The following is a 12718-nucleotide window of genomic DNA, read 5'->3' as shown; positions in this document are numbered from 1 at the left end:
TTTTTTTCTCTTTGCTTTCTTTCCCTCCCCTCTTATGACGACTAGGGAATCTTTGACGCACTACCGTGACAGGCTGAGGGCGGGTACTCCAGAAAGGAAATCTAGGAAGGTTCTCAAGGGTTCGAGAACATGGGGCTGTCAAACCCTGGAAGGTGCCTTCAGGCGGCTGCTGGTAGCGAGGGCTCCCTCGATGCTTCCCCCCCGGACTTCTGGACAGCGCGGCAGTGAGGCGAAGCCGTTCGCAAAGGACTTAGGTTTGCAATGGATTTTACACTTTGGGGAAAAAATCGAGCTCTCCCGAAGCGCTTTTCTTTCAAAGGATAACTTAGAAAGCTCTGTGTGTCCCGCATCAGTAGCTTTGTAGTTTATCGTGAAAACGTGGTAAAAGTGAAAGGTTTGCAAGTTTGCAAAAAAAAAAAAAAAAGTACATCCACAGGACCACTTCCCGAAGTCAACCGTTTTTTATTACCCCTTCTCCTTTCCAGTCGCTGACAAATACAGTCACCACACTCACGCAGTTCTGGGCTTGCAAGTAACTCGGTATTTTATGAATCAGTGTAAAACGTGCAAAGGGGGCCCACAGAAGAGGGTTAAAAGCTGCTCAAGGGACCAGCAGATGGCGGAATGGCTATGTCGCTGGACTCCCATGTAGTCGACCCCGCGGTTCGAGTCCCGGACCCAATGGCTTAAACTCATGCCAGCGCTTGTGCGTGCGTGCCCAAGATCCCGACAGGAGAATGGAGGAGAAAGGATTGCAGCGTGGCCATCCCCCCTGGGGGGTGACTTCTCGCTTTCTGTCTCCCTGTCTCTCTCTGTCTCTCTGGTGAGCACACGTGCCCTGTAGTGAAAACCTCTCAAAAAAAAAAAAAAGCTGCCCAACAAGGAACAGCTAAGTAACTGTAACCAAACGTATCGTTACATTGCATCACCCGAATCTTCTCAGTCAGCGAAGTCAACCGCCACCTGCTGACCTGTGCCACCAGAGTAGTCAATGAGTGTCCATCAGCAGAAATTAACACACCTATGGTGTGCTCAGTATGGCAGGAATACAAAAGAAAAAGAAAGTGGGTTTTCTTGGTTGTCCTGGAATTGACTATCATCTTGGTGGGAATAAATAGTCTTGTGCTTGGGTCAAAATGGCAAGCAGGGGACCAGCAGTTAGCGTAATGGCTATGTCGCTGGACTCCCATGTAGTAAACCGCAGTTTGAGTCCCAGACCCGGTGGCTTAAACTCATGCCGGGCGCTTGTACGTGTGTGCCTGAGATCCCGAGAGGAGAATGGAGGAGAAGGGATTGTGGCGTGGTCATCCCCCCTGGAGGATGATTTCTCGCTTTCTATCTCTGTCTCTCTCTGTCTTTCTGGCGAGCACACGCACCCTATAGCAAAAACCTCTCCAAAAAAAGAAAAAAAAATGGCGAGCAGGCCAGTCGTTTCAGCATTAGGTAGGTGGCTGCTTGGTATTGGAAAATAGTATTCCAATGCTGCAGGATTCAATAAACTGGGGTTAATGCAAGATGATGCAATGTATGAGATTGAAGATGTGAAAGAAGCCACAAGGAGACTTCCTGAGAACCTTTACAATGACAGGATGTTTCTTATTAAGAGAGCCTTGGTCCTGACCATGAGGCTGCAGATCTTGCCTGAAGAGCAATGGACAAAATACGAGGAGGACAATTTCTACCTTGCACCATATCTGAAAGAGGTTATTCAGGAAAGAAAAGAGAGAAGAGTGGGCCAAGAAGTAACTAGGTTGCAATCACGGATACTGTTGTCCTTAAAGTAGTTTTATGAAGTTGGGGTTGACCCTGAAACATTTAATTTAAAAATAATTTGGTCTGCAGGTGTTATTACTTTAAATATCGATCGATCGATCGATCGTAAACAGAACAAAACAAAAGAAACAGTCTTCCATAAAACTAGAGGCTCCACCAGCAACAGGAACACTGCATGAGGTGGTTTGGACTCACTACCATTTTTAACACTTTCATGACAGATTTTTAAATGTATGACACATCTTTTGTGTCGGGTGTTGTTGGACTGAGAAATGCAGATGATAGCAGCGCTTTTCCCAGGGGTTCATAGTTATTTATATAGCTCCATGTCAGTCTCCCTCTCTCTACAGTAGGCATTCATGTTCATTGAAGTAATAAGCCTTTGAACCATCAAGTCAAAGAAAATGATACTGGGAAAGAATCTTAGAAATCGTCATTTCAAGTCCTCATTGTATGGGTGAGAAAGATAAGGCCAGAGGGGGCCAGCCAGGTGGTGGGACCAGCCAGGTGGTGTGGCAGTTGAAGCAGCTGGATCCTTCATGGCCAACTGCATATTGGCCTGGACCCAGTGGCCTGTGTTGCATGCATGCCCAAAATCACCAGAGAAGGGAAGAGAAGAGATTGGAGCATGGTGGTGTTGGGGGGTGTTGTGCTTTCTCACTGTCTCTTTCTCTCTCTGCCTTTCCCCAGTGAGAATGCACACCCTATGTAATTTTAAAATAAAGAAAGAAGAGGCACCAGCAGTTGGTGTAATGGCTATGTCGCTGGACTCCCACATAGTCGACCACGGTTCCCGTCTTGGACTCGGTGGGTTGGACTCACGCTGGGCGCGTGTGTGTGTGTGCCCAAGATCCCGAGAGGAGAATGGAGGAGAAGGGATTGTGGCGTGGCCATCCCCCCTGGGGGGTGATTTCTCGCTTTCTGTCTCTCTGTCTCTCTGTCTCTCTCTGTCTGTCTGGCGAGTGCATGCACCCTATAGCAAAAACCTCTCCAAAAAAAAAAAAAAAGAATGGAATAGGAGAGATTTTTGGTAAAGACAGTTATTGCAATATTGCAATCTGAAAACAGTCCATTCTCCTTCCCTCCATCATCATCCTCTGCTCTAACACAGGCTGTTTGCCACTGTCTTTACACTACACACACACACACACACAGCCCTGAGCTTCCTCTCAGCGCTTTTTGAAAGGGGACTCAGTAAGTAATGAAAGAGAGGAACCTAGAGCCTAGGCATCACTTCCATGAAGTATCCCAGAAATCATCAAAAGTTCTTGTTCAGAGTATTTTGCACCAGAATATGCTCTTGAGGAATGTTTACTAAGTCTCCCACTAACCAAATCTGGGTAATTTGAGCACTAAAGTACTTAAGGACTGTAATGCATTATAAGCCACTCCAAAAATAGGAAGCCATAAAATCCACAGTGATACTAAGTAGATAAATAAACGAGAGAGGAGAGGCTTTTGCTTACAGCAGAATACCATTTGTGGACTGATGAATATGGAGGGAGTGCTGGAGTTGGAAGAGCAACATTTTGTATACTAGTTCAGGCAAGAATTATTAATAAATGCTAAATCTAGGGGAAATTTGGGATGAAGATGAAGACATTTGTGTGGTTATTTATTAGTAGTAAAAAGGAGGGAAAAAACATTAACTATATAGTGGAGAAATTGGGCAACATCTGGACTCAAAATGAGAATATTCTGTGTGTGTGTGTGTTTTAGAATTACTTAATTTTATTTATTATCTTTTTTTTTTTGAGAGGTTTTTGCTATAGGGTGCGTGCACTCGCCAGAAACACAGAGAAAGAGAGACAGAAAGTGAGCAATCACACCCAGGGGGGATGGCCACGCAGCAATCCCTTCTCCTCCATTCTCCTCTTGGGATCTTGGGCATGCATGCACACGTGCCCAGCGTGAGTTTATTAAGCCACCGGGTCTGGGACTCGAACCACAGTCAACTACATGGGAGTTCAGTGACACAGCCACTATGCTAACTGCTGGTTCCTCTTTTTTTTTTTTCAAATAAGTATTTATTTACTTTTATTTAATCATTTGTTTATTTTAATTTGACCAGAGAAAGACAGGCACACAGAGAGAAGGAAAGTGAGAAAGCAAGTCACCAGGTCTGGGATTCAAACCATGGTCGGCTGTGTGAGAATGTCCAATACTTTAACCACCATGCCACCTGCTGGCCCCTATCATTACTTTTTTATTGACCAAAGAGAGAGAAAGAGAAAGAAAGTGAAAAAGAAAACTGCCAGGTCCAGGACTTGAACTGCGGTTACCCATGTGGGAGTCCAGCACCTTAACCACCACGCCACCTGCTGGCCCTGAGAATATTCTGTTTTTTAAGTAGGACTCCATAAATAATAATGTAAGGGACCAGATGGTAGTACAGTGGTAAAACATGATGCTCTGTGAAATGATTCCACATGGGAGGTTGCTGGTTCAAGCTTTGAGACCTCCCTGAGTATGCTGAGCACACCCATACCCATGATTTTGAGCTGACCAAAGGCCGGGAGTGGATTATAACATTGGGACCCTGTTGTGGGTGCTGTTTCACTGTCACTCTCTCTTTCTCCATTCCTCTCAGTCACAGAATGAATTTTTAAAAATAAACTTTAAAAATGTGTATCAATAATGCATTATAAGCCACTCCAAAAATAGGAAGCCATAAAATCCACAGTGATACTAAGTAGATAAATAAACGAGAGAGGAGAGGCTTTTGCTTACAGCAGAATACCATTTGTGGACTGATGAATATGGAGGGAGTGCTGGAGTTGGAAGAGCAACATTTTGTATACTAGTTCAGGCAAGAATTATTACTAAATGCTAAATCTTGGGGAAATTTGGGATGAAGATGAAGACATTTGTGTGGTTATTTATTAGTAGTAAAAAGGAGGGAAAAAACATTAACTATATAGTGGAGAAATTGGGCAACATCTGGACTCAAAATGAGAATATTCTGTGTGTGTGTGTGTTTTAGAATTACTTAATTTTATTTATTATCTTTTTTTTTTTGAGAGGTTTTTGCTATAGGGTGCGTGCACTCGCCAGAAACACAGAGAAAGAGAGACAGAAAGTGAGCAATCACACCCAGGGGGGATGGCCACGCAGCAATCCCTTCTCCTCCATTCTCCTCTTGGGATCTTGGGCATGCATGCACACGTGCCCAGCGTGAGTTTATTAAGCCACCGGGTCTGGGACTCGAACCACAGTCAACTACATGGGAGTTCAGTGACACAGCCACTATGCTAACTGCTGGTTCCTCTTTTTTTTTTTTCAAATAAGTATTTATTTACTTTTATTTAATCATTTGTTTATTTTAATTTGACCAGAGAAAGACAGGCACACAGAGAGAAGGAAAGTGAGAAAGCAAGTCACCAGGTCTGGGATTCAAACCATGGTCGGCTGTGTGAGAATGTCCAATACTTTAACCACCATGCCACCTGCTGGCCCCTATCATTACTTTTTTATTGACCAAAGAGAGAGAAAGAGAAAGAAAGTGAAAAAGAAAACTGCCAGGTCCAGGACTTGAACTGCGGTTACCCATGTGGGAGTCCAGCACCTTAACCACCACGCCACCTGCTGGCCCTGAGAATATTCTGTTTTTTAAGTAGGACTCCATAAATAATAATGTAAGGGACCAGATGGTAGTACAGTGGTAAAACATGATGCTCTGTGAAATGATTCCACATGGGAGGTTGCTGGTTCAAGCTTTGAGACCTCCCTGAGTATGCTGAGCACACCCATACCCATGATTTTGAGCTGACCAAAGGCCGGGAGTGGATTATAACATTGGGACCCTGTTGTGGGTGCTGTTTCACTGTCACTCTCTCTTTCTCCATTCCTCTCAGTCACAGAATGAATTTTTAAAAATAAACTTTAAAAATGTGTATCAATGTCATAAAAGACAAAGCCTGTTTTGAATTTAAAAAGACTAAAAAGGGGGGCCAGCAGATGGTGTAATGGTTATGTCACTGTACTCCCACGCAGTCGGCCATGGTTCAAGTCCTGGACCCGGCAGGTTAAAACTCACACCAGGTGCATGTGCCAGCATGCCCAAGATCTCAAGAGGAGAATGGAAGAAAAAGGATTGCAGCATGGCCATCCCCAGTGGGGGTGGGGTGGGGTGGGGGGGTGTGATTCCTCACTTTCTGTCTCTTTGTCTGTCTCTTAAGCAAGCACACATGCCCTATAGCAAAAGTCTCTCTCTAAAAAGACTAAAGACAGGACACAATGCGTGATCCTACACTGTGTCCTGAACTGCAAGAAGACATGCTATAATGGATATTTGATAAAGTAGTGTAACGATGTGAAATTTAATAATGTTGATAACTGTGGTTGTATAAGAGCATATTCTTATTATATGTATGGATGGATGGATAGAAAAGAGAGAAACAAATGATAAAGCAATCATGACAAAACAGTAGGTTGTTGGGAAAGTCATGACCTATGTTTCCATGTTTTTATATGCAAAAATGCATCATGACTTTCCAGACAGCCCAATATTAATTGGTGCATCTGGGTCAAGATTATGTGGATTAACTTTGTACTATTCTTGTAACTTCATTTCAAAATGAATGATTTGAAAAGTGCAATAACTCCCTACATTGGCAACCGATCTAGCTACCACTTCATCACTTTCTGTAGTATGGCCAGCGTGTTACTGAGAACTTTTGAGGGCTATAAATGATGTACCCAGTCTTAGGAAGCTTAAATAACATCTCTTGAGGCAGGAAGCCTCTCAATTGAGAAGCAGAGAAGATTATGAGAGTTCAACTAGGGAGTCTGAAAACGGAGAAGAGAGCAGGGTAGGTACATGGGGTCAACTAAGGCTTCAAGGAGAGGTAGGGCCTAAGCCTTGAAGATGAGATTTAAAGCAGGATATGTCAGACAGGGTCAACAAACTGTGCAACTCCCAGAGAAGCTTCTGCAGAGACTGAATGGACTGGGATGGAGAATGGGTATCAGGAAGTATTGGAAAATATGGTCGAGTAGATAAGATGGGTCAGTCCATAAGCTCCTCAAGGGTAGCATTTAACTAGATTTTATTCCAAAGATTAGATTAAGCCAAGACAAGATAAGGAGTTGTCCCCACTCCTTTATGAACTGTTACTATTATTTTCTGTAGGTATTGAGCTCAAGGCAGGGATTTTCTAAAGCCCAAGCCAAACAGAGATTTAGATGTACACCCATAGAAGGTGGTAAAACCATTCTGAGGGGGACCAGCAGTTAGTGTAATGGCTATGTCGCTGGACTCCCACGTAGTCGACCACGGTTCGAGTCCCGGACCCGTGGCCTAAACTCACACCAGGCGTGTGTGCATGCATGCCCAAGATCCCAAAACGAGAATGGAGGAGAAGGGATTGCGGCGTGGTCATCCTTCCTGGGCGGTGATTTCTCACTTTCTGTCTCTCTGTCTCTCTCTGTCTGTCTGGCGAGCGCACGCGCCCTATAGCAAAAACCTCTCCAAAAAACAAACAAACAAAAACAAACACATTCTGAGGAACTACTGTCCTAATGACAACTGTTTCAAGGGATGCCTGGATTTTAAAATAATGGTCTTGCAAAAAAAAAAAAAAAAAGAAAGAAAAGAAATCCTTTTAGCAAAGGGATAAGCCTCCCTAAGTGGGGGCATTTCAAATAGAAGAGGATACTGCTTAACCTCAGTGCTTACACTCAAACCCCGATTACCTGGCCTTTTCAGGGTGTATGCGAGATGTAGTTCTCTCCCTAGAGGCAGGTGGCATTCTCAGCTGCTCAGCAACTCCCTATCCCAGAAGCAAGCTCTGGTCACCATGGCAGGTCCACAAATCCCATCTAGGCTCTAGCAAAACTGTCTGCAAATTTCAGGCAGTTTGAACTCCTTCCCCCTATAATGTGCATTAAAACTCCAACCATGTCTTCATTTCTAATTTAGTCTGAGAAGCCACCTTTAGGATCAATCGTGCATAAGCAACCACTAAAATGGAAGCACTAAAATGGGATCAGCAAACTAGTATTCAAGCTAAATTCAAGCCTGCACTTGTATGATCCTGTGCTAGAAATGATTTTTATGGGTTTTTTTTTTTGAGAGGTTTTTGTTATAGAGTGTGTGTGCTCTCCAGAAAGACATAGAGACATAGAGACAGAAAGCGAGAAATCACCCCCCAGGGGGGAGGGCCACGCCACAATCCCTTCTCCTCCATTCTCCTCTCAGGATCTTGGGCACGCACGCACACGCGCCTGGCATGAGTTTAAGTCACCGGGTCTGGGACTCCAACCGCGGGCGACTACATGGGAGTCTAGTGACGTAGCCATTATGCCAACTGCTGGTCCCAAATTGTTTGTATTTTAATGGTTGGAAATAGCGAAAGAATAATTCAGGATATGTGAAAAATAGATGAAATTCAAATGTCAGTATCCATAGTAAAGCTTTGCTGGAGCTGACTGAAGGCTGGGAGTGGATTACAGCATCGGGACCCTGTTGTGGATGCCATTACACTCTCTCTCTCTCTGTCCCTCTCAATCATGGAACAAATTTAAAAACAAATTTTAAAAATATGTGCCATTAAAGATAAAGCCTGTTTCAAATGTTAAAAAGACTAAAAAGACAGGACACAATGCATAATCCTACACGTCTTTTTTTTTTTTTCATGAAAGTATAGTTTATTAAGTAAAAGTGAAAGTACACTCCCAAGAGGCAGGAGTGGCTGGGGCACAAGATAGAGTAGCTCAAGGGCCCACACTCATCCTTTTATATATTATCTATGGCTGCTCTCATGCTATAGTCAAATTTGAATAGTTGCACAGATCATATGGCCCTTGAAGCCTAAAATATTTACCAGCTGGCCTTTTACAGAAAAAGTTTGCTGGCCCCTGTCTTAGAATAATGGTTCTGAGATTGCAGTATGGCCATCCCCCCTGGGTGTGTGTGTGTGTGTGTGTGTGTGCGTGTGTGTGTGATATTTCTCACTGTCTCTCTCTCTCTCTGGGGAGTGCACGTGCCCTATAGCTAAAACCTCCCCCAAAACAAAAAAAGAAACAAAACAAAAAAAAAAAGGTTCTTGGGCCAGCAAGTGGTGTGGTGGTTAGGGCGCTGGACTCCCACATGGTCGACCGTGGTTCAAGTCCCGGACCTGGTGACTTCCTTTCTCACTTTCTCTCTCTCTCACTCTGTTCCCTTCTGGTCAATTTTAAATAAATAAAGTTAAGTAAAAATATTTCTTTTAAAAAAAGAACAATGGTTCTCAAACTCAGGCGATTTTGCCCTCCAGGGAACATTTGACCACGTCTGGAAACATTTTTGTCCCAACGGGGGTGGAGGTCAGGGGAGAGATGTGCTACTGACATCTAGTGGGTAGAGGCCAGGAACGCGGCTGAATAGTCTACATACACAACAGCCGAACAGGAGAAAGAATCATTGGCTCCAATTGTCCATTTGCTGAGGTTGAGATCCTGGATTACAGGATCCTAAGGCGAATACTTTCTAGTACAGGGCAAACTCCACCCTTATTAAGGGATTCCATTTTTTGCACACCCAGGTCGTTAATTTACATTAACTCTGGCAGCCTTCGCAATGGCCATGCAAAGGACCCACTGGTATTCTCTTTTTCTAGAAGATTTTAACACAACTTGCCCCAGAGCACACAGTCTGCCCTCTGACTGGATCCAGCCCCTGTAATTTTCCACCTCGGTGCTTCCTTGTGCTCAGTGACGTCACAGGAGATTCTTGCGCCACTCGGCTGCCCTCTAGTGTTCAAGATGCGCGTAGGCAGGCCGACGTCCTTTCCTCTGGAACCCCTTTCAGAGGCCGCCAGACCTCCATAGCAGAGGATGAGGATCGCTCGTTGTCCTGTCTTCAGCATCTGGTCATTAGGGGAATAAGGCTGAGGAAAGGATACCTCATCTCACCTGCAAATAGAATTCTGAAAATTGCCCACTCCCCCTCTTGCCCACTTTAGGACTTGGAGGCGGGAACAGAAGTCCCTCTTCTGGTAGACCTGGGACACAAAATACTATTTGGTATCTATAAAATGCTTTTCGAGTCATGAAGAACAGTCAAATCCATGAATCTGGGAGACGGTCACATCACAGGATTCAATGAGTGAAGATGTAATGCAAAGTTCTTTTCCCGCTAGAATGAAAACTCACCTGAATCTTGTTCTGTACGATCTGAGGCTCCATTTCTTCAGTCTTTTATCCTGGATGGTAATTAGCTCAAACCGATCAATGAAATCCATACTAATAAAGGAAACGGACTTTCTGCCTACCTCCACCCCACCCACTCCTGTGGGAATTTCAGGCCCAGATGGAGGGATGGGTGGGTGCACTTTGGCAGCCCACCTAGGAAAATTCCATAGGCTGGTGGTGCCTCCCTGGGCCCCTCTAATCACACACGTGGAGTGGGGAGCAGCCACTCACTCCTCCTAAGGCAAACCGCGGTGGACTGCATCACCTAATGATTGAGTACCAGACCACACAGCCATTTAGCATTTCTTTGAATTTTATTGAAAATTGACATGGACATTAGAAAGGTATCAAGCTAAACAGTGCTGGATCTGGGATGTTTCTCCTGGAGAATGAAAGCCCCAGAGGGGCAGTAACTGGTCACACCTCTGAGCAGAAAGAACAAAGGAGAAGAAAGAAAAAACAAACACAGATTCTGGAAAACATGCAAAGAGGCTCTCTCAAGAGACACTGGACAGTGGAATAGTGGTGATGGTGGTAGGGCAAATATGGGAATGAGCACACTTACATGGCATTTCGATGCAAGTTAAACCAATGACTTCAAAGCCGATTTAGCAACATCAGAGCTCTCCCTCCTGATCCCAGTTTGAGCAGAAACCTCTCTCACACCTCAACTGGCCTTGGAAGGTTGGAGTACTTTTGCTCTCACTAGGGGCAAATCTCCCTCTCATCTCTCCATTCTCCACCTCAGTGTTAGTGAGTCCATTTTTTCCCCCTTGTTGGGATCTGCGGGTCTGTGAATGCTGAAGAAGGTACAACTGTTACTTGACTTTTCTCTTCCACCTTTGCAAATGTTTTATAGTGGCCACTGACAGTCAACCCATTAAATCAGAGAACTGCTGTTTAAAAACACAGAACTTGAACAAAAACTTGTGAGCAGCACTTCCACACCCACAGCTGAGGACTCCTGCCCCAGTCACTTACACTTGGGTGAGTAGTCTTGTGGTTGTCTCTCGAAGGTTATATTTGGTCCATTTTCCAGCTCTGGTGGGTCTTTTCCTGCCTTGTTAAGCTTAGGACAAGACAGTTCCATTTAAAATACCATGTAAGTCAGAAGAGAGCTTCTTGCCCAGACACGGGGACACATGAACACTTGTTGGGTGGTGTGTGTGTGTGTGTGTGCGCGCATGCACACACGCGCAATTTGAGGGGAGAGAGAACTGGTTGATTTCTGGTGTGAGACAACATGGAACCCTAACTCTTCTATAATGGCAGTCTTCTCCTTTAGACTTAGTGCAGCTGCTGAAGACAAGATTAAAAAAAGCTGGAGAGGGAGAGAGAAAGAGAAAGAAAACATGAAATTAGCCGAAGAAAAAGGACATCCAAAGTAAGACAGGGAAAGGGGAGTGGGCAGTGTGAGGTGGTACAGATCATACTTTGAGAAGACAGGTTAGAAATGGGAGCATGGAAGGACCATCACCACGAGGAAATCTGCTGAGGAGGTTTTAAGAACACCACACACCAGTTTAAAGCTTTCTTGTTTTAATTAAAAACAAGCACACATTAAGAGCCACATGTGAATGCCAAATGATACAAAAGAAAAATAAAAACAAAAATGATCTGCACTGCAGCAAGGGAAAGCAAATTTCTTGGTTTAACAGAAGTGGGGGATGCATGTATGTGTGTGTGTGTGTGTGTGTGTGTGTGTATGTGTGTGTGAGAGAGAGAGTGTGTGTGTGTTTCAGGGAAGCCATTCCGTTCCACTCCGGGAAGATAAAAACACAGACCGTTTCTAATGACTAGTTTTGTTTCACCAGAAATAAACAGAGTACTTTGGGTATTTTTAAAAATAGTAACAATTGTACTCATTAAAAAGCCTTTTCATTGGTGAAGAAAAAAAAAATCTGTCTACAGTGAGATAAGCTTCCCAATGAAGTATTTTAATAGGTTTGATGGACTTTTTAAAGGCCTAATGTTTGCTCACAGGTTAGAGTTTTATTTTTCTTGGCCATACTTGTCAGATGACAAGGCTCACCTAGGGCACCTGTTAGATATACACCCACCTGAGTCCCATTCTAGACTTGCAGGAAAACTGGCTGCCTAACGGGTGCACCTTCCACCGCCACCCACCAGCAGCACTTGGTTAAAGAGCTAACCCAGAGCCTCCTGTTGGCCTGTCTCTACCTGCCCCTGCCCCCCGCCATCCTAGGATGCTTCGCTGTAGCGGTGGAAGGGTGGGGGGACTGAAGTCCAGATGGCACTGTTGCACAAGGCCAGGGCTGCATGGGAGGTTCGAGTTGGGATCCTAGAGCAAGCTAAGCCTGCAAGAGGCTGGGCCCAGTGGCACCTGTGGTTCTAGCTGGCTGGGGCAGGAAGTTGCTGAAACATGCTGAAACTCTCAAAAAATGCCCACGCGCTCCCCCCAAGGTCTGTGTCTTTGGGCTTCTGAGGAAGCAACTCCAAAGGTGGACAGAGAAACAAGAACGTTGCAAATAAGACGCCTTTCCTTTTTTCCTTTTTTAAAAAGGTTTTTGCCATGGGGCATGTGCACTAGCCAGAGAGAGAAAGAAATAGGGAAGCTGAGCAATCACTCCCCTGCCGGGGCGGCGAAAGAGAGGATGGCCACACCACAATCCCATCCCTTCTATTCTCTTCTCAGGATTTTAGGCACAGATGCACATGCGCCTGGCATGATTTTCAAGCCATCAGGTCTGAGACTCAAACCACAGTTGGCCATGTTAAGAGTCCAGTGCCTTAACCTCTAAGCCACCTGTTA

This window comes from Tupaia chinensis, unplaced genomic scaffold, assembly GCF_000334495.1.
Source record: "Tupaia chinensis unplaced genomic scaffold, TupChi_1.0 Scaffold145659_1, whole genome shotgun sequence".
In the NCBI taxonomy this organism is placed as follows: Eukaryota; Metazoa; Chordata; class Mammalia; order Scandentia; family Tupaiidae; genus Tupaia; species Tupaia belangeri.
Note: the sequence above shows the minus strand (reverse complement) of the source record.